This window comes from Pseudophryne corroboree, chromosome 4, assembly GCF_028390025.1.
Source record: "Pseudophryne corroboree isolate aPseCor3 chromosome 4, aPseCor3.hap2, whole genome shotgun sequence".
Classification (NCBI taxonomy): Eukaryota; Metazoa; Chordata; class Amphibia; order Anura; family Myobatrachidae; genus Pseudophryne; species Pseudophryne corroboree.
The window spans coordinates 26,177,414-26,198,640 of NC_086447.1; the positions used below are offsets into that span (position 1 = coordinate 26,177,414).

Here is a 21,227-nt window from a genome sequence, read left to right on the forward strand (position 1 = left end):
CATTTTCCGACTTAACTCCCCGCCGCGATGCTGATTCCCGACAGAATCAGCCTCGCGGCGGCCACGCGGCAGCACTTTTGTCGGAATTTCTCTCTCATCCCCCGGGGGTGAGAGAAGAATTCCCGACAATTGAGTGTCACTTGGCGCTGTATTGAATAGCGCCGGGAGCTAATTCCTGGCGCTATTCAACTGTTGGTGAATTGAATCGACCCCTATGTCCCTCTGTTACTCTCCCTGTTCATATGTCCCCCTGTCACTCTCCCTGTCCCTCTGTAACTCTCTATGTCCCTGCTATCATTCTCCCTGTCCCCATGTCACTCTCTGTCCGTATGTCCCTGCTGTCACTCTCTCTCTCTCCTGCTGTCACTCTCCCTGTCCCTATGTACCTGATGTCACTCTCTCTGTCCCTGCTGTCACTCTCCCTGTCCCTGCTTTCACTCTCTCTGTCCCTAAGTCACTGCTGTCACTCTCGTCCTTATGTCCCTGCTGTTACTCTCTCTCTCTCTGTCCCTGCTTTCACTCCCCCTGTCCCTATGTCCCTGCTGTCACTCTCCCTGTCCCCTTGTCACTCTCTCTGTCCCTATGTCCCTGCTGTCACTCTCTCTGTCCTGCTGTCACTCTCCCTGTCCCTGTTGTCACTCTCGCTGTCCCTATGTCTCTGCTGTCAATCTATCTGTCCCTGCTTTTGCTCTCCCTGTCCCTATTTCCCTGCTGTTAATCTCTCTGTCCCTGCTGTCACTTTCCCTGTCCCTATGTCTCTGCTGTCCCTCTCCCTGTCCCTTTGTCCCTGCTGTCACTCTCCCTGTCCCTATGTCCCTGCTGTCACTCTCTCTGTCCCTGCTGTCACTCTCTCTGTCCCTGCTTTCACTCCCCTTGTCCCTATGTTCCTGTTGTCACTCTCCCTGTCCCTGCTGTCACTCTCCCTGTCCCTAGGTCACTGCTGTCACTCTCCCTATGTCCCTGTTGTCACTCTCTCTGTCCCTCAATTTTGGCTCATTCCGTGTGGCATAATGTGAATTTTGGCTCATACTGTGTGGCATAATGTGAATTTTGTCTCATTCCGTGTGGCATAATGTGTAAGGGGCACCAGTACTAGATAGTATAGCTCCAGGCACTTAAAGTGGGAGCTACATGCATGCAAAGCTAATTGAATTCCCTCCAATGTGTATCCAGTTCCTGGGCAGTGACTGGGAGGTGAATATAAATGCACACAAAAATGGTCCGTCTCATGGGCGTGTTGCGTACATGATGCTAAAGTGTTTGCGTACACAGACGCTTCATCGTTAACATTGGAGGCCACACTCAAATTGGAAAATCTGCACTTCAGCAAGGGCTGGTGCAAGTTTTGACGGTGCGACCGATAATAGTGTCTCAAGATGCACCAAGCGGTGTTACAGCATCTACAGACACTGACAGTGGGCGTCTCAGTACTTGCACATTCAGATGCATACTAGTACACAAGGGAAGGGCTTTGTAGCGGCATTTGCATAAAGTGCAGGTCACATATTAGTTTTATTTCATATATATTTAGTATTATTTCTTATGTTTTCATGTTCTGCACTTTGTTTACAGATAGATATTGGGAAATTTTGTGGTATATGTCTCTGTCAATGCACTCTAGATAAAAATATTATTAATAAACTATTATTTTTGTGTGTGTGTGTGTGTGTGTGTGTGTGTGTGTGTGTGTGTGGTTGGGGGGGTATGCAATGATCAATATAACAGGATGCAATCATCAGTAATATAACAGGAGGATGTATGCTTCATATAAGCCAGAGGGGAGGGAGTTTGAGATAGTTGAAGGCAGATGGTAGACCACACCTCCTGTTAAGACCACTCCCCCACACCACTGGTCATACCGCCCCCTCAGTACTCACACCCCCACCATGCTAATCACACCACCTGCTGCACAAACTATAGGCCCTACATAAATTTCAGCTCCAGGCCCATGTGGACCTTAATCTGGCACTGCTTATGCATATTGGGTAAATGTGAATAACTCTACACTACAGGTACTTCATGAATGCAACACCATCCAGTATGCATGGTAGAAGGGAAATTGACTTTTGATATTCTGCAATATGATTTTTGCTTGCTTTTTCATTGAGCAATGCAACAGTAGATAGTTATCAAAATATAAATTATTGAATTCAAAGTGTTTAGGTAACAAAATATGTTTCTGCCCAGTTTCGAACTGGGGACCTTTCGCGTGTGAGGCAAACGTGATAACCACTACACTACAGAAACTACATGAAAACAGCATCTCCCGCCATCCAATAAAAAATGATCTTTGACATACATTATGGCATTCTATAATAAAATTTTTATATGATTGCATTTTTATTTGGCATTTCAACCAAAAATCCCTTGTTTTAAAATTCTAAAGATAACAGCACATTTCTGCCCAGTTTCGAACTGGGGACCTTTTGTGTTTTAGGCGAATGTGATAACCACTACAATACAGAAACTGACTTTTGAAGATCTCATCACTATGGAGTCGGGAAGTACCATTGGCAAACCGTTTTCTTAGAATTTTTTTTTTCTAAACTTATTTTTCTATTTTCTAATAATTTCTATGCTATTTTTTCCACTTTGCATTTCAAGAGGACACATTCACTTATTAATAGTTCTGATCATTGTATTTAATAAAAAAATCTATTTTTAATGTATTTCTGACCAATTTTGAAGGGGAACCTTATGCATATTCGCTAAATGTGAATATTACTACACTACAGGTACTTCATGAATGCAACACCATCCAATATGCATGGTAGAAGGGAAATTGACATTTGATATTCTGCAATATGATTTTTTGCTTGCTTTTTCATTGAGCAATGCAACAGAATATAGTTATCAAAATATAAATTATTGAATTCAAAGTGTTTAGGTAACAAAATATGTTTCTGCCAATTTCGAACTGGGGACCTTTCACGTGTGAGGCAAACATGAAATCACTACACTACAGATACTACATGAAAAATTTGCGACCATCATCCAATAAAAAATTATCTTTGACATTCAGTATGGCATGCTAAAATAAACTTTTTATCTGATTGTATTTTTATTGAGCATTTTACCCAAAAATTCATTGTTTTAAAATTCTAAAGCTAAAAGATTGTTTCTGCCCAGTTTTGAACTGGGGACCTTTCGCGTGTTAGGCGAACGTGATAACCACTACACTACAGAAACTGACTCTTGTGTGTCCCATCACTATCTAGTCTGGAAGTACAAATGACACATGCTTTTCTTAGAAATATAATTTTTTCTAAACTTTTTTTCCTATTTTCTAATAATGTTGATGCTATTTTTCCACTTTGCATTTCAAGAGGACACATTCACTTATTATCAATTCTGATCATTGTATTTACTAAATAAATCTTTTTTTAATGTATTTCTGACCAATTTTGAAGGGGGACCTTATGCATATTGGGTAAATGTGAATAACTCTACACTACAGGTACTTCATGAATGCAACACCATCCAATATGCATGGTAGAAGGGAAATTGACTTTTGATATTCTGCAATATGATTTTTGCTTGCTTTTTCATTAAGCAATGCAACAGTAGATAGTTATCAAAATATAAATTATTGAATTCAAAGTGTTTAGGTAACAAAATATGTTTCTGCCCAGTTTTGAACTGAGGACCTTTCGCGTGTGAGGCGAAAGTGATAACCACTACACTACAGAAACTACATGGAAACAGCATCTCCCGCCATCCAATAAAAAATTATCTTTGACATACATTATGGCATTCTGAAATAAACTTTTTATATGATTGCATTTTTATTTGGCATTTCAACCAAAAATCCCTTGTTTTAAAATTCTAAAGATAACAGCACATTTCTGCCCAGTTTCGAACTGGGGACCTTTTGTGTTTTAGGCGAATGTGATAACCACTACAATACAGAAACTGACTTTTGAAGATCTCATCACTATGGAGTCGGGAAGTACCATTGGCAAACCGTTTTCTTAGAATTTTTTTTTCTAAACTTATTTTTCTATTTTCTAATAATTTCTATGCTATTTTTTCCACTTTGCATTTCAAGAGGACACATTCACTTATTAATAGTTCTGATCATTGTATTTAATAAAAAAAAATCTATTTTTAATGTATTTCTGACCAATTTTGAAGGGGAACCTTATGCATATTCGCTAAATGTGAATAATACTACACTACAGGTACTTCATGAATGCAACACCATCCAATATGCATGGTAGAAGGGAAATTGACTTTTGATATTCTGCAATATGATTTTTTGCTTGCTTTTTCATTGAGCAATGCAACAGTATATAGTTATCAAAATATAAATTATTGAATTCAAAGTGTTTAGGTAACAAAATATGTTTCTGCCAATTTCGAACTGGGGACCTTTCACGTGTGAGGCAAACATGAAATCACCACACTACAGATACTACATGAAAAATTTGCGACCATCATCCAATAAAAAATGATCTTTGGCATTCAGTATGGCATGCTAAAATAAACTTTTTATCTGATTGTATTTTTATTGAGCATTTTTCCCAAAAATTCATTGTTTTAAAATTCTAAAGCTAAAAGATTGTTGCTGCTCAGTTTCGAACTGGGGACCTTTCGCGTGTTAGGCGAACGTAATAACCACTACACTACAGAAACTGACTCTCGTGGATCCCACCCCTATCTAGTCTGGAAGTACAAATGACACATGCTTTTCTTAGAAATATAATTTTTTCTAAACTTTTTTCCTATTTTCTAATATTTTTGACGCTATTTTTCCACTTTGCATTTCAAGAGGACACATTCACTTATTATCAATTCTGATCATTGTATTTACTAAAAAAATATTTTTAATGTATTTCTGACCAATTTTGAAGGGGGACCTTATGCATATTGGGTAAATGTGAATAACTCTACACTACAGGTACTTCATGAATGCAACACCATCCAGTATGCATGGTAGAAGGGAAATTGACTTTTGATATTCTGCAATATGATTTTTGCTTGCTTTTTCATTGAGCAATGCAACAGTAGATAGTTATCAAAATATAAATTATTGAATTCAAAGTGTTTAGGTAACAAAATATGTTTCTGCCCAGTTTCGAACTGGGGACCTTTCGCGTGTGAGGCAAACGTGATAACCACTACACTACAGAAACTACATGAAAACAGCATCTCCCGCCATCCAATAAAAAATTATCTTTGACATACATTATGGCATTCTGAAATAAACTTTTTATATGATTGCATTTTTATTTGGCATTTCAACCAAAAATCCCTTGTTTTAAAATTCTAAAGATAACAGCACATTTCTGCCCAGTTTCGAACTGGGGACCTTTTGTGTTTTAGGCGAATGTGATAACCACTACAATACAGAAACTGACTTTTGAAGATCTCATCACTATGGAGTCGGGAAGTACCATTGGCAAACCATTTTCTTAGAATTTTTTTTTCTAAACTTATTTTTCTATTTTCTAATAATTTCTATGCTATTTTTTCCACTTTGCATTTCAAGAGGACACATTCACTTATTAATAGTTCTGATCATTGTGTTTAATAAAAAAAAAATCTATTTTTAATGTATTTCTGACCAATTTTGAAGGGGAACCTTATGCATATTCGCTAAATGTGAATAATACTACACTACAGGTACTTCATGAATGCAACACCATCCAATATGCATGGTAGAAGGGAAATTGACTTTTGATATTCTGCAATATGATTTTTTGCTTGCTTTTTCATTGAGCAATGCAACAGTATATAGTTATCAAAATATAAATTATTGAATTCAAAGTGTTTAGGTAACAAAATATGTTTCTGCCAATTTCGAACTGGGGACCTTTCACGTGTGAGGCAAACATGAAATCACCACACTACAGATACTACATGAAAAATTTGCGACCATCATCCAATAAAAAATGATCTTTGACATTCAGTATGGCATGCTAAAATAAACTTTTTATCTGATTGTATTTTTATTGAGCATTTTACCCAAAAATTCATTGTTTTAAAATTCTAAAGCTAAAAGATTGTTTCTGCCCAGTTTTGAACTGGGGACCTTTCGCGTGTTAGGCGAACGTGATAACCACTACACTACAGAAACTGACTCTTGTGGGGCTCATCACTATCTAGTCTGGAAGTACAAATGACACATGCTTTTCTTAGAAATATAATTTTTTCTAAACTTTTTTTCCTATTTTCTAATAATTTTGACGCTATTTTTCCACTTTGCATTTCAAGAGGACACATTCACTTATTATCAATTCTGATCATTGTATTTACTAAAAAAAATCTTTTTTTAATGTATTTCTGACCAATTTTGAAGGGGGACCTTATGCATATTGGGTAAATGTGAATAACTCTACACTACAGGTACTTCATGAATGCAACACCATCCAATATGCATGGTAGAAGGGAAATTGACTTTTGATATTCTGCAATATGATTTTTTGCTTGCTTTTTCATCGAGCAATGCAACAGTATATAGTTATCAAAATATAAATTATTGAATTCAAAGTGTTTAGGTTTCAAAATATGTTTCTGCCAATTTCGAACTGGGGACCTTTCACGTGTGAGGCAAACATGAAATCACCACACTACAGATACTACATGAAAAATTTGCAACCATCATCCAATAAAAAATGATCTTTGACATTCAGTATGGCATGCTAAAATAAACTTTTTATCTGATTGTATTTTTATTGAGCATTTTACCCAAAAATTCATTGTTTTAAAATTCTAAAGCTAAAAGATTGTTTCTGCCCAGTTTTGAACTGGGGACCTTTCGCGTGTTAGGCGAACGTGATAACCACTACACTACAGAAACTGACTCTTGTCGGTACCATCACTATCTAGTCTGGAAGTACAAATGACACATGCTTTTCTTAGAAATATAATTTTTTCTAAACTTTTTTTCCTATTTTCTAATAATTTTGATGCTATTTTTCCACTTTGCATTTCAAGAGGACACATTCACTTATTATCAATTCTGATCATTGTATTTACTAAATAAATCTTTTTTTAATGTATTTCTGACCAATTTTGAAGGGGGACCTTATGCATATTGGGTAAATGTGAATAACTCTACACTACAGGTACTTCATGAATGCAACACCATCCAATATGCATGGTAGAAGGGAAATTGACTTTTGATATTCTGCAATATGATTTTTGCTTGCTTTTTCATTAAGCAATGCAACAGTAGATAGTTATCAAAATATAAATTATTGAATTCAAAGTGTTTAGGTAACAAAATATGTTTCTGCCCAGTTTTGAACTGAGGACCTTTCGCGTGTGAGGCGAAAGTGATAACCACTACACTACAGAAACTACATGGAAACAGCATCTCCCGCCATCCAATAAAAAATTATCTTTGACATACATTATGGCATTCTGAAATAAACTTTTTATATGATTGCATTTTTATTTGGCATTTCAACCAAAAATCCCTTGTTTTAAAATTCTAAAGATAACAGCACATTTCTGCCCAGTTTCGAACTGGGGACCTTTTGTGTTTTAGGCGAATGTGATAACCACTACAATACAGAAACTGACTTTTGAAGATCTCATCACTATGGAGTCGGGAAGTACCATTGGCAAACCGTTTTCTTAGAATTTTTTTTCTAAACTTATTTTTCTATTTTCTAATGATTTCTATGCTATTTTTTCCACTTTGCATTTCAAGAGGACACATTCACTTATTAATAGTTCTGATCATTGTATTTAATAAAAAAAAATCTATTTTTAATGTATTTCTGACCAATTTTGAAGGGGAACCTTATGCATATTCGCTAAATGTGAATAATACTACACTACAGGTACTTCATGAATGCAACACCATCCAATATGCATGGTAGAAGGGAAATTGACTTTTGATATTCTGCAATATGATTTTTTGCTTGCTTTTTCATTGAGCAATGCAACAGTATATAGTTATCAAAATATAAATTATTGAATTCAAAGTGTTTAGGTAACAAAATATGTTTCTGCCAATTTCGAACTGGGGACCTTTCACGTGTGAGGCAAACATGAAATCACCACACTACAGATACTACATGAAAAATTTGCGACCATCATCCAATAAAAAATGATCTTTGACATTCAGTATGGCATGCTAAAATAAACTTTTTATCTGATTGTATTTTTATTGAGCATTTTACCCAAAAATTCATTGTTTTAAAATTCTAAAGCTAAAAGATTGTTTCTGCCCAGTTTTGAACTGGGGACCTTTCGCGTGTTAGGCGAACGTGATAACCACTACACTACAGAAACTGACTCTTGTGGGGCTCATCACTATCTAGTCTGGAAGTACAAATGACACATGCTTTTCTTAGAAATATAATTTTTTCTAAACTTTTTTTCCTATTTTCTAATAATTTTGACGCTATTTTTCCACTTTGCATTTCAAGAGGACACATTCACTTATTATCAATTCTGATCATTGTATTTACTAAAAAAAATCTTTTTTTAATGTATTTCTGACCAATTTTGAAGGGGGACCTTATGCATATTGGGTAAATGTGAATAACTCTACACTACAGGTACTTCATGAATGCAACACCATCCAATATGCATGGTAGAAGGGAAATTGACTTTTGATATTCTGCAATATGATTTTTTGCTTGCTTTTTCATCGAGCAATGCAACAGTATATAGTTATCAAAATATAAATTATTGAATTCAAAGTGTTTAGGTTTCAAAATATGTTTCTGCCAATTTCGAACTGGGGACCTTTCACGTGTGAGGCAAACATGAAATCACCACACTACAGATACTACATGAAAAATTTGCAACCATCATCCAATAAAAAATGATCTTTGACATTCAGTATGGCATGCTAAAATAAACTTTTTATCTGATTGTATTTTTATTGAGCATTTTACCCAAAAATTCATTGTTTTAAAATTCTAAAGCTAAAAGATTGTTTTTGCCCAATTTTGAACTGGGGACCTTTTGCGTGTTAGGCGAACGTGATAACCACTACACTACAGAAACTGACTCCTGTGGGTCCTATCACTATCTAGTCTGGAAGTACAAATGACACATGCTTTTCTTAGAAATATAATTTTTTCTAAACTTTTTTTCCTATTTTCTAATAATTTTGACGCTATTTTTCCACTTTGCATTTCAAGAGGACACATTCACTTATTATCAATTCTGATCATTGTATTTACTAAAAAAATATTTTTTTAATGTATTTCTGACCAATTTTGAAGGGGGACCTTATGCATATTGGGTAAATGTGAATAACTCTACACTACAGGTACTTCATGAATGCAACACCATCCAATAATGCATGGTAGAAGGGAAATTGACTTTTGATATTCTGCAATATGATTTTTGCTTGCTTTTTCATTGAGCAATGCAACAGTAGATAGTTATCAAAATATAAATTATTGAATTCAAAGTGTTTAGGTAACAAAATATGTTTCTGCCCAGTTTTGAACTGAGGACCTTTCGCGTGTGAGGCGAAAGTGATAACCACTACACTACAGAAACTACATGGAAACAGCATCTCCCGCCATCCAATAAAAAATTATCTTTGACATACATTATGGCATTCTGAAATAAACTTTTTATATGATTGCATTTTTATTTGGCATTTCAACCAAAAATCCCTTGTTTTAAAATTCTAAAGATAACAGCACATTTCTGCCCAGTTTCGAACTGGGGACCTTTTGTGTTTTAGGCGAATGTGATAACCACTACAATACAGAAACTGACTTTTGAAGATCTCATCACTATGGAGTCGGGAAGTACCATTGGCAAACCGTTTTCTTAGAATTTTTTTTTCTAAACTTATTTTTCTATTTTCTAATAATTTCTATGCTATTTTTTCCACTTTGCATTTCAAGAGGACACATTCACTTATTAATAGTTCTGATCATTGTATTAAAAAAAAAAATCTATTTTTAATGTATTTCTGACCAATTTTGAAGGGGATCCTTATGCATATTCGCTAAATGTGAATAATACTACACTACAGGTACTTCATGAATGCAACACCATCCAATATGCATGGTAGAAGGGAAATTGACTTTTGATATTCTGCAATATGATTTTTTTGCTTGCTTTTTCATTGAGCAATGCAACAGTATATAGTTATCAAAATATAAATTATTGAATTCAAAGTGTTTAGGTCACAAAATATGTTTCTGCCAATTTCGAACTGGGGACCTTTCACGTGTGAGGCAAACATGAAATCACCACACTACAGATACTACATGAAAAATTTGCGACCATCATCCAATAAAAAATGATCTTTGACATTCAGTATGGCATGCTAAAATAAACTTTTTATCTGATTGTATTTTTATTGAGCATTTTACCCAAAAATTCATTGTTTTAAAATTCTAAAGCTAAAAGATTGTTTCTGCCCAGTTTTGAACTGGGGACCTTTCGCGTGTTAGGCGAACGTGATAACCACTACACTACAGAAACTGACTCTTGTGGGGCTCATCACTATCTAGTCTGGAAGTACAAATGACACATGCTTTTCTTAGAAATATAATTTTTTCTAAACTTTTTTTCCTATTTTCTAATAATTTTGACGCTATTTTTCCACTTTGCATTTCAAGAGGACACATTCACTTATTATCAATTCTGATCATTGTATTTACTAAAAAAAATCTTTTTTTTATGTATTTCTGACCAATTTTGAAGGGGGACCTTATGCATATTGGGTAAATGTGAATAACTCTACACTACAGGTACTTCATGAATGCAACACCATCCAATATGCATGGTAGAAGGGAAATTGACTTTTGATATTCTGCAATATGATTTTTGCTTGCTTTTTAATTGAGCAATGCAACAGTAGATAGTTATCAAAATATAAATTATTGAATTCAAAGTGTTTAGGTAACAAAATATGTTTCTGCCCAGTTTTGAACTGAGGACCTTTCGCGTGTGAGGCAAAAGTGATAACCACTACACTACAGAAACTACATGGAAACAGCGTCTCCCGCCATCCAATAAAAAATGATCTTTGACATACATTATGGCATTCTGAAATAAACTTTTTATATGATTGCATTTTTATTTGGCATTTCAACCAAAAATCCCTTGTTTTAAAATTCTAAAGATAACAGCACATTTCTGCCCAGTTTCGAACTGGGGACCTTTTGTGTTTTAGGCGAATGTGATAACCACTACAATACAGAAACTGACTTTTGAAGATCTCATCACTATGGAGTCGGGAAGTACCATTGGCAAACCGTTTTCTTAGAATTTTTTTTTCTAAACTTATTTTTCTATTTTCTAATAATTTCTATGCTATTTTTTCCACTTTGCATTTCAAGAGGACACATTCACTTATTAATAGTTCTGATCATTGTATTTAATAAAAAAAAATCTATTTTTAATGTATTTCTGACCTATTTTGAAGGGGAACCTTATGCATATTCGCTAAATGTGAATAATACTACACTACAGGTACTTCATGAATGCAACACCATCCAATATGCATGGTAGAAGGGAAATTGACTTTTGATATTCTGCAATATGATTTTTTGCCTGCTTTTTCATTGAGCAATGCAACAGTATATAGTTATCAAAATATAAATTATTGAATTCAAAGTGTTTAGGTAACAAAATATGTTTCTGCCAATTTCGAACTGGGGACCTTTCACGTGTGAGGCAAACATGAAATCACCACACTACAGATACTACATGAAAAATTTGCGACCATCATCCAATAAAAAATGATCTTTGACATTCAGTATGGCATGCTAAAATAAACTTTTTATCTGATTGTATTTTTATTGAGCATTTTACCCAAAAATTCATTGTTTTAAAATTCTAAAGCTAAAAGATTGTTTCTGCCCAGTTTTGAACTGGGGACCTTTCGCGTGTTAGGCGAACGTGATAACCACTACACTACAGAAACTGACTCTTGTGGGGCCCATCACTATCTAGTCTGGAAGTACAAATGACACATGCTTTTCTTAGAAATATAATTTTTTCTAAACTGTTTTTCCTATTTTCTAATAATTTTGACGCTATTTTTCCACTTTGCATTTCAAGAGGACACATTCACTTATTATCAATTCTGATCATTGTATTTACTAAAAAAAATCTTTTTTTAATGTATTTCTGACCAATTTTGAAGGGGGACCTTATGCATATTGGGTAAATGTGAATAACTCTACACTACAGGTACTTCATGAATGCAACACCATCCAGTATGCATGGTAGAAGGGAAATTGACTTTTGATATTCTGCAATATGATTTTTTGCTTGCTTTTTCATTGAGCAATGCAACAGTATATATTTATCAAAATATAAATTATTGAATTCAAAGTGTTTAGGTAACAAAATATGTTTCTGCCAATTTCGAACTGGGGACCTTTCACGTGTGAGGCAAACATGAAATCACCACACTACAGATACTACATGAAAAATTTGCGACCATCATCCAATAAAAAATGATCTTTGACATTCAGTATGGCATGCTAAAATAAACTTTTTATCTGATTGTATTTTTATTGAGCATTTTACCCAAAAATTCATTGTTTTAAAATTCTAAAGCTAAAAGATTGTTTCTGCCCAGTTTCGAACTGTGGACCTTTCGCGTGTTAGGCGAACATGATAACCACTACACTACAGAAACTGACTCTCGTGGATTCCATCACTATCTAGTCTGGAAGTACAAATGACACATGCTTTTCTTAGAAATGTAATTTTTCTAAACTGTTTTCCTATTTTCTAATAATTTTGACGCTATTTTTCCACTTTGCATTTCAAGAGGACACATTCACTTATTATCAATTCTGATCATTGTATTTACTAAAAAAAATATTTTTTTAATGTATTTCTGACCAATTTTGAAGGGGGACCTTATGCATATTGGGTAAATGTGAATAACTCTACACTACAGGTACTTCATGAATGCAACACCATCCAATAATGCATGGTAGAAGGGAAATTGACTTTTGATATTCTGCAATATGATTTTTGCTTGCTTTTTCATTGAGCAATGCAACAGTAGATAGTTATCAAAATATAAATTATTGAATTCAAAGTGTTTAGGTAACAAAATATGTTTCTGCCCAGTTTTGAACTGAGGACCTTTCGCGTGTGAGGCGAAAGTGATAACCACTACACTACAGAAACTACATGGAAACAGCGTCTCCCGCCATCTAATAAAAAATGATCTTTGACATACATTATGGCATTCTGAAATAAACTTTTTATATGATTGCATTTTTATTTGGCATTTCAACCAAAAATCCCTTGTTTTAAAATTCTAAAGATAACAGCACATTTCTGCCCAGTTTCGAACTGGGGACCTTTTGTGTTTTAGGCGAATGTGATAACCACTACAATACAGAAACTGACTTTTGAAGATCTCATCACTATGGAGTCGGGAAGTACCATTGGCAAACCGTTTTCTTAGATTTTTTTTTTCTAAACTTATTTTTCTATTTTCTAATAATTTCTATGCTATTTTTTCCACTTTGCATTTCAAGAGGACACATTCACTTATTAATAGTTCTGATCATTGTATTTAATAAAAAAATCTATTTTTAATGTATTTCTGACCAATTTTGAAGGGGAACCTTATGCATATTCGCTAAATGTGAATAATACTACACTACAGGTACTTCATGAATGCAACACCATCCAATATGCATGGTAGAAGGGAAATTGACTTTTGATATTCTGCAATATGATTTTTTGCTTGCTTTTTCATTGAGCAATGCAACAGTATATAGTTATCAAAATATAAATTATTGAATTCAAAGTGTTTAGGTAACAAAATATGTTTCTGCCAATTTCGAACTGGGGACCTTTCACGTGTGAGGCAAACATGAAATCACTACACTACAGATACTACATGAAAAATTTGCGACTATCATCCAATAAAAAATGATCTTTGACATTCAGTATGGCATGCTAAAATAAACTTTTTATCTGATTGTATTTTTATTGAGCATTTTACCCAAAAATTCATTGTTTTAAAATTCTAAAGCTAAAAGATTGTTTCTGCCCAGTTTTGAACTGGGGACCTTTCGCATGTTAGGCGAACGTGATAACCACTACACTACAGAAACTGACTCTTGTGGGTCCCATCACTATCTAGTCTGGAAGTACAAATGACACATGCTTTTCTTAGAAATATAATTTTTTCTAAACTTTTTTTCCTATTTTCTAATAATTTTGATGCTATTTTTCCACTTTGCATTTCAAGAGGACACATTCACTTATTATCAATTCTGATCATTGTATTTACTAAATAAATGTTTTTTTAATGTATTTCTGACCAATTTTGAAGGGGGACCTTATGCATATTGGGTAAATGTGAATAACTCTACACTACAGGTACTTCATGAATGCAACACCATCCAATATGCATGGTAGAAGGGAAATTGACTTTTGATATTCTGCAATATGATTTTTGCTTGCTTTTTCATTAAGCAATGCAACAGTAGATAGTTATCAAAATATAAATTATTGAATTCAAAGTGTTTAGGTAACAAAATATGTTTCTGCCCAGTTTTGAACTGAGGACCTTTCGCGTGTGAGGCGAAAGTGATAACCACTACACTACAGAAACTACATGGAAACAGCATCTTCCGCCATCCAATAAAAAATTATCTTTGACATACATTATGGCATTCTGAAATAAACTTTTTATATGATTGCATTTTTATTTGGCATTTCAACCAAAAATCCCTTGTTTTAAAATTCTAAAGATAACAGCACATTTCTGCCCAGTTTCGAACTGGGGACCTTTTGTGTTTTAGGCGAATGTGATAACCACTACAATACAGAAACTGACTTTTGAAGATCTCATCACTATGGAGTCGGGAAGTACCATTGGCAAACCGTTTTCTTAGAATTTTTTTTTCTAAACTTATTTTTCTATTTTCTAATAATTTCTATGCTATTTTTTCCACTTTGCATTTCAAGAGGACACATTCACTTATTAATAGTTCTGATCATTGTATTTAAAAAAAAATCTATTTTTAATGTATTTCTGACCAATTTTGAAGGGGATCCTTATGCATATTCGCTAAATGTGAATAATACTACACTACAGGTACTTCATGAATGCAACACCATCCAATATGCATGGTAGAAGGGAAATTGACTTTTGATATTCTGCAATATGATTTTTTTGCTTGCTTTTTCATTGAGCAATGCAACAGTATATAGTTATCAAAATATAAATTATTGAATTCAAAGTGTTTAGGTCACAAAATATGTTTCTGCCAATTTCGAACTGGGGACCTTTCACGTGTGAGGCAAACATGAAATCACCACACTACAGATACTACATGAAAAATTTGCGACCATCATCCAATAAAAAATGATCTTTGACATTCAGTATGGCATGCTAAAATAAACTTTTTATCTGATTGTATTTTTATTGAGCATTTTACCCAAAAATTCATTGTTTTAAAATTCTAAAGCTAAAAGATTGTTTCTGCCCAGTTTCGAACCGGGGACCTTTCGCGTGTTAGGCGAACATGATAACCACTACACTACAGAAACTGACTCTCGTGGATCCCATCACTATCTAGTCTGGAAGTACAAATGACACATGCTTTTCTTAGAAATATAATTTTTTCTAAACTTTTTTCCTATTTTCTAATAATTTTGACGCTATTTTTCCACTTTGCATTTCAAGAGGACGCATTCACTTATTATCAATTCTGATCATTGTATTTACTAAAAAAATATTTTTTAATGTATTTCTGACCAATTTTGAAGGGGGACCTTATGCATATTGGGTAAATGTGAATAACTCTACACTACAGGTACTTCATGAATGCAACACCATCCAATATGCATGGTATAAGGGAAATTGACTTTTGATATTCTGCAATATGATTTTTGCTTGCTTTTTCATTGAGCCATGCAACAGTAGATAGTTATCAAAATATAAATTATTGAATTCAAAGTGTTTAGGTAACAAAATATGTTTCTGCCCAGTTTTGAACTGGGGATCTTTCGCGTGTGAGGCGAACGTGATAACCACTACACTACAGAAACTACATGGAAACAGCATCTCCCGCCATCCAATAAAAAATGATCTTTGACATACATTATGGCATTCTGAAATAAACTTTTTATATGATTGCATTTTTATTTGGCATTTCAACCAAAAATCCCTTGTTTTAAAATTCTAAAGATAACAGCACATTTCTGCCCAGTTTCGAACTGGGGACCTTTTGTGTTTTAGGCGAATGTGATAACCACTACAATACAGAAACTGACTTTTGAAGATCTCATCACTATGGAGTCGGGAAGTACCATTGGCAAACCGTTTTCATAGAATTTTTTTTTCTAAACTTATTTTTCTATTTTCTAATAATTTCTATGCTATTTTTTCCACTTTGCATTTCAAGAGGACACATTCACTTATTAATAGTTCTGATCATTGTATTTAATAAAAAAATCTATTTTTAATGTATTTCTGACCAATTTTGAAGGGGAACCTTATGCATATTGGCTAAATGTGAATAATACTACACTACAGGTACTTCATGAATGCAACACCATCCAATATGCATGGTAGAAGGGAAATTGACTTTTGATATTCTGCAATATGATTTTTTGCTTGCTTTTTCATTGAGCAATGCAACAGTATATATTTATCAAAATATAAATTATTGAATTCAAAGCGTTTAGGTAACAAAATATGTTTTTGCCAATTTCGAACTGGGGACCTTTCACGTGTGAGGCAAACATGAAATCACTACACTACAGATACTACATGAAAAATTTGCGACCATCATCCAATAAAAAATGATCTTTGACATTCAGTATGGCATGCTAAAATAAACTTTTTATCTGATTGTATTTTTATTGAGCATTTTACCCAAAAATTCATTGTTTTAAAATTCTAAAGCTAAAAGATTGTTTCTGCCCAGTTTCGAACTGGGGACCTTTCGCGTGTTAGGCAAACGTAATAACCACTACACTACAGAAACTGACTCTCGTGGATCCCACCCCTATCTAGTCTGGAAGTACAAATGACACATGCTTTTCTTAGAAATATAATTTTTTCTAAACTTTTTTCCTATTTTCTAATATTTTTGACGCTATTTTTCCACTTTGCATTTCAAGAGGACACATTCACTTATTATCAATTCTGATCATTGTATTTACTAAAAAAATATTTTTTAATGTATTTCTGACCAATTTTGAAGGGGGACCTTATGCATATTGGGTAAATGTGAATAACTCTACACTACAGGTACTTCATGAATGCAACACCATCCAATATGCATGGTAGAAGGGAAATTGACTTTTGATATTCTGCAATATGATTTTTTGCTTGCTTTTTCATTGAGCAATGCAACAGTATATATTTATCAAAATATAAATTATTGAATTCAAAGTGTTTAGGTAACAAAATATGTTTCTGCCAATTTCGAACTGGGGACCTTTCACGTGTGAGGCAAACATGAAATCACTACACTACAGATACTACATGAAAAATTTGCGACCATCATCCAATAAAAAATGATCTTTGACATTCAGTATGGCATGCTAAAATAAACTTTTTATCTGATTGTATTTTTATTGAGCATTTTACCCAAAAATTCATTGTTTTAAAATTCTAAAGCTAAAAGATTGTTTTTGCCCAGTTTTGAACTGGGTACCTTTTGCGTGTTTGGCGAACGTGATAACCACTACACTACAGAAACCGACTCTTGTGGGTACTATCACTATCTAGTCTGGAAGTACAAATGACACATGCTTTTCTTAGAAATATAATTTTTTCTAAACTTTTTTTCCTATTTTCTAATAATTTTGACGCTATTTTTCCACTTTGCATTTCAAGAGGACACATTCACTTATTATCAATTCTGATCATTGTATTTACTAAAAAAAATATTTTTTTAATGTATTTCTGACCAATTTTGAAGGGGGACCTTATGCATATTGGGTAAATGTGAATAACTCTACACTACAGGTACTTCATGAATGCAACACCATCCAATATGCATGGTAGAAGGGAAATTGACTTTTGATATTCTGCAATATGATTTTTGCTTGCTTTTTCATTGAGCAATGCAACAGTAGATAGTTATCAAAATATAAATTATTGAATTCAAAGTGTTTAGGTAACAAAATATGTTTCTGCCCAGTTTTGAACTTAGGACCTTTCGCGTGTGAGGCGAAAGTGATAACCACTACACTACAGAAACTACATGGAAACAGCGTCTCCCGCCATCCAATAAAAAATGATCTTTGACATACATTATGGCATTCTGAAATAAACTTTTTATATGATTGCATTTTTATTTGGCATTTCAACCAAAAATCCCTTGTTTTAAAATTCTAAAGATAACAGCACATTTCTGCCCAGTTTCGAACTGGGGACCTTTTGTGTTTTAGGCGAATGTGATAACCACTACAATACAGAAACTGACTTTTGAAGATCTCATCACTATGGAGTCAGGAAGTACCATTGGCAAACCGTTTTCATAGAATTTTTTTTTCTAAACTTATTTTTCTATTTTCTAATAATTTCTATGCTATTTTTTCCACTTTGCATTTCAAGAGGACACATTCACTTACTAATAGTTCTGATCATTGTATTTAATAAAAAAATCTATTTTTAATGTATTTCTGACCAATTTTGAAGGGGAACCTTATGCATATTCGCTAAATGTGAATAATACTACACTACAGGTACTTCATGAATGCAACACCATCCAATATGCATGGTAGAAGGGAAATTGACTTTTGATATTCTGCAATATGATTTTTTGCTTGCTTTTTCATTGAGCAATGCAACAGTATATATTTATCAAAATATAAATTATTGAATTCAAAGTGTTTAGGTAACAAATTATGTTTCTGCCAATTTCGAACCGGGGACCTTTCACGTGTGAGGCAAACATGAAATCACTACACTACAGATACTACATGAAAAATTTGCGACCATCATCCAATAAAAAATTATCTTTAACATTCAGTATGGCATGCTAAAATAAACTTTTTATCTGATTGTATTTTTATTGAGCATTTTACCTAAAAATTCATTGTTTTAAAATTCTAAAGCTAAAAGATTGTTTTTGCACAGTTTTGAATTGGGGACCTTTTGCGTGTTAGGCGAACGTGATAACCACTACACTAAAGAAACTGACTCTTGTGGGTCCCATCACTATCTAGTCTGGAAGTACAAATGACACATGCTTTTCTTAGAAATATAATTTTTTCTAAACTTTTTTTCCTATTTTCTAATAATTTTGACGCTATTTTTCCACTTTGCATTTCAAGAGGACACATTCACTTATTATCAATTCTGATCATTGTATTTACTAAAAAAATATTTTTTTAATGTATTTCTGACCAATTTTGAAGGGGGACCTTATGCATATTGGGTAAATGTGAATAACTCTACACTACAGGTACTTCCTGAATGCAACACCATCCAATATGCATGGTAGAAGGGAAATTGACTTTTGATATTCTGCAATATGATTTTTTGCTTGCTTTTTCATTGAGCAATGCAACAGTATATATTTATCAAAATATAAATTATTGAATTCAAAGCGTTTATGTAACAAAATATGTTTTTGCCAATTTCGAACTGGGGACCTTTCACGTGTGAGGCAAACATGAAATCACTACACTACAGATACTACATGAAAAATTTGCGACCATCACCCAATAAAAAATGATCTTTGACATTCAGTATGGCATGCTAAAATAAACTTTTTATCTGATTGTATTTTTATTGAGCATTTTACCCAAAAATTCATTGTTTTAAAATTCTAAAGCTAAAAGATTGTTTCTGCCCAGTTTCAAACTGGGGACCTTTCGCGTGTTAGGCGAACGTGATAACCACTACACTACAGAAACTGACTCTCGAGGATCCCATCACTATCTAGTCTGGAAGTACAAATGACACATGCTTTTCTTAGAAATATAATTTTTTCTAAACTTTTTTCCTATTTTCTAATAATTTTGACGCTATTTTTCCACTTTGCATTTCAAGAGGACACATTCACTTATTATCAATTCTGATCATTGTATTTACTAAAAAAATATTTTTTAATGTATTTCTGACCAATTTTGAAGGGGGACCTTATGCATATTGGGTAAATGTGAATAACTCTACACTACAGGTACTTCATGAATGCAACACCATCCAATATGCATGGTAGAAGGGAAATTGACTTTTGATATTCTGCAATATGATTTTTGCTTGCTTTTTCATTGAGCAATGCAACAGTAGATAGTTATCAAAATATAAATTATTGAATTCAAAGTGTTTAGGTAACAAAAGATGTTTCTGCCCAGTTTTGAACTGAGGACCTTTCGCGTGTGAGGCGAACGTGATAACCACTACACTACAGAAACCACATGGAAACAGCATCTCCCGCCATCCAATAAAAAATGATCTTTGACATACATTATGGCATTCTGAAATAAACTTTTTATATGATTGCATTTTTATTTGGCATTTCAACCAAAAATCCCTTGTTTTAAAATTCTAAAGATAACAGCACATTTCTGCCCAGTTTCGAACTGGGGACCTTTTGTGTTTTAGGCGAATGTGATAACCACTACAATACAGAAACTGACTTTTGAAGATCTCATCACTATGGAGTCGGGAAGTACCATTGGCAAACCGTTTTCATAGAATTTTTTTTTCTAAACTTATTTTTCTATTTTCTAATAATTTCTATGCTATTTTGTCCACTTTGCATTTCAAGAGGACACATTCACTTATTAATAGTTCTGATCATTGTATTTAATAAAAAAATCTATTTTTAATGTATTTCTGACCAATTTTGAAGGGGAACCTTATGCATATTGGCTAAATGTGAATAATACTACACTACAGGTACTTCATGAATGCAACACCATCCAATATGCATGGTAGAAGGGAAATTGACTTTTGATATTCTGCAATATGATTTTTGCTTGCTTTTTCATTGAGCAATGCAACAGTAGATAGTTATCAAAATATAAATTATTGAATTCAAAGTGTTTAGGTAACAAAATATGTTTCTGCCCAGTTTTGAACTGGGGATCTTTCGCGTGTGAGGCAAACGTGATAACCACTACACTACAGAAACTACAAGGAAACAGCATCTCCCGCCATCCAATAAAAAATGATCTTTGACATACATTATGGCATTCTGAAATAAACTTTTTATATGATTGCATTTTTATTTGGCATTTCAACCAAAAATCCCTTGTTTTAAAATTCTAAAGATAACAGCACATTTCTGCCCAGTTTCGAACTGGGGACCTTTTGTGTTTTAGGCGAATGTGAT

The 21,227-nt window shown here is 33.7% G+C and overlaps 23 non-coding genes across 23 annotated transcripts; all 23 read right to left on the bottom strand.

Annotated features, from left to right (window-relative positions):
- Positions 1 to 2,174: 2,174 nt before the first annotated feature.
- Positions 2,175 to 2,247, bottom strand: TRNAV-CAC (transfer RNA valine (anticodon CAC)). Its single transcript has one exon. It is a non-coding gene; the product is annotated as a tRNA-Val (tRNA).
- Positions 2,248 to 3,116: 869 nt separating this feature from the next.
- Positions 3,117 to 3,189, bottom strand: TRNAV-AAC (transfer RNA valine (anticodon AAC)). The gene has a single exon. It is a non-coding gene; the product is annotated as a tRNA-Val (tRNA).
- Positions 3,190 to 3,619: 430 nt separating this feature from the next.
- Positions 3,620 to 3,692, bottom strand: TRNAV-CAC (transfer RNA valine (anticodon CAC)). The gene has a single exon. It is a non-coding gene; the product is annotated as a tRNA-Val (tRNA).
- A 1,370-nt stretch (positions 3,693 to 5,062) lies between these two features.
- Positions 5,063 to 5,135, bottom strand: TRNAV-CAC (transfer RNA valine (anticodon CAC)). The gene has a single exon. It is a non-coding gene; the product is annotated as a tRNA-Val (tRNA).
- Positions 5,136 to 6,006: 871 nt separating this feature from the next.
- On the bottom strand, positions 6,007 to 6,079 carry TRNAV-AAC (transfer RNA valine (anticodon AAC)). Its single transcript has one exon. It is a non-coding gene; the product is annotated as a tRNA-Val (tRNA).
- Positions 6,080 to 6,729: 650 nt separating this feature from the next.
- On the bottom strand, positions 6,730 to 6,802 carry TRNAV-AAC (transfer RNA valine (anticodon AAC)). Its single transcript has one exon. It is a non-coding gene; the product is annotated as a tRNA-Val (tRNA).
- A 430-nt stretch (positions 6,803 to 7,232) lies between these two features.
- TRNAV-CAC (transfer RNA valine (anticodon CAC)) lies at positions 7,233 to 7,305 on the bottom strand. The gene has a single exon. It is a non-coding gene; the product is annotated as a tRNA-Val (tRNA).
- Positions 7,306 to 8,174: 869 nt separating this feature from the next.
- On the bottom strand, positions 8,175 to 8,247 carry TRNAV-AAC (transfer RNA valine (anticodon AAC)). Its single transcript has one exon. It is a non-coding gene; the product is annotated as a tRNA-Val (tRNA).
- A 1,154-nt stretch (positions 8,248 to 9,401) lies between these two features.
- TRNAV-CAC (transfer RNA valine (anticodon CAC)) lies at positions 9,402 to 9,474 on the bottom strand. Its single transcript has one exon. It is a non-coding gene; the product is annotated as a tRNA-Val (tRNA).
- An 869-nt stretch (positions 9,475 to 10,343) lies between these two features.
- On the bottom strand, positions 10,344 to 10,416 carry TRNAV-AAC (transfer RNA valine (anticodon AAC)). The gene has a single exon. It is a non-coding gene; the product is annotated as a tRNA-Val (tRNA).
- A 431-nt stretch (positions 10,417 to 10,847) lies between these two features.
- Positions 10,848 to 10,920, bottom strand: TRNAV-CAC (transfer RNA valine (anticodon CAC)). The gene has a single exon. It is a non-coding gene; the product is annotated as a tRNA-Val (tRNA).
- An 870-nt stretch (positions 10,921 to 11,790) lies between these two features.
- On the bottom strand, positions 11,791 to 11,863 carry TRNAV-AAC (transfer RNA valine (anticodon AAC)). The gene has a single exon. It is a non-coding gene; the product is annotated as a tRNA-Val (tRNA).
- A 650-nt stretch (positions 11,864 to 12,513) lies between these two features.
- TRNAV-AAC (transfer RNA valine (anticodon AAC)) lies at positions 12,514 to 12,586 on the bottom strand. The gene has a single exon. It is a non-coding gene; the product is annotated as a tRNA-Val (tRNA).
- A 430-nt stretch (positions 12,587 to 13,016) lies between these two features.
- TRNAV-CAC (transfer RNA valine (anticodon CAC)) lies at positions 13,017 to 13,089 on the bottom strand. Its single transcript has one exon. It is a non-coding gene; the product is annotated as a tRNA-Val (tRNA).
- An 868-nt stretch (positions 13,090 to 13,957) lies between these two features.
- Positions 13,958 to 14,030, bottom strand: TRNAV-AAC (transfer RNA valine (anticodon AAC)). The gene has a single exon. It is a non-coding gene; the product is annotated as a tRNA-Val (tRNA).
- Positions 14,031 to 14,460: 430 nt separating this feature from the next.
- Positions 14,461 to 14,533, bottom strand: TRNAV-CAC (transfer RNA valine (anticodon CAC)). The gene has a single exon. It is a non-coding gene; the product is annotated as a tRNA-Val (tRNA).
- An 868-nt stretch (positions 14,534 to 15,401) lies between these two features.
- On the bottom strand, positions 15,402 to 15,474 carry TRNAV-AAC (transfer RNA valine (anticodon AAC)). Its single transcript has one exon. It is a non-coding gene; the product is annotated as a tRNA-Val (tRNA).
- Positions 15,475 to 15,902: 428 nt separating this feature from the next.
- Positions 15,903 to 15,975, bottom strand: TRNAV-CAC (transfer RNA valine (anticodon CAC)). The gene has a single exon. It is a non-coding gene; the product is annotated as a tRNA-Val (tRNA).
- An 868-nt stretch (positions 15,976 to 16,843) lies between these two features.
- TRNAV-AAC (transfer RNA valine (anticodon AAC)) lies at positions 16,844 to 16,916 on the bottom strand. The gene has a single exon. It is a non-coding gene; the product is annotated as a tRNA-Val (tRNA).
- A 1,151-nt stretch (positions 16,917 to 18,067) lies between these two features.
- On the bottom strand, positions 18,068 to 18,140 carry TRNAV-CAC (transfer RNA valine (anticodon CAC)). Its single transcript has one exon. It is a non-coding gene; the product is annotated as a tRNA-Val (tRNA).
- A 1,590-nt stretch (positions 18,141 to 19,730) lies between these two features.
- Positions 19,731 to 19,803, bottom strand: TRNAV-AAC (transfer RNA valine (anticodon AAC)). The gene has a single exon. It is a non-coding gene; the product is annotated as a tRNA-Val (tRNA).
- A 428-nt stretch (positions 19,804 to 20,231) lies between these two features.
- TRNAV-CAC (transfer RNA valine (anticodon CAC)) lies at positions 20,232 to 20,304 on the bottom strand. Its single transcript has one exon. It is a non-coding gene; the product is annotated as a tRNA-Val (tRNA).
- Positions 20,305 to 20,953: 649 nt separating this feature from the next.
- Positions 20,954 to 21,026, bottom strand: TRNAV-CAC (transfer RNA valine (anticodon CAC)). Its single transcript has one exon. It is a non-coding gene; the product is annotated as a tRNA-Val (tRNA).
- Between the last annotated feature and the right edge of the window lie 201 nt (positions 21,027 to 21,227).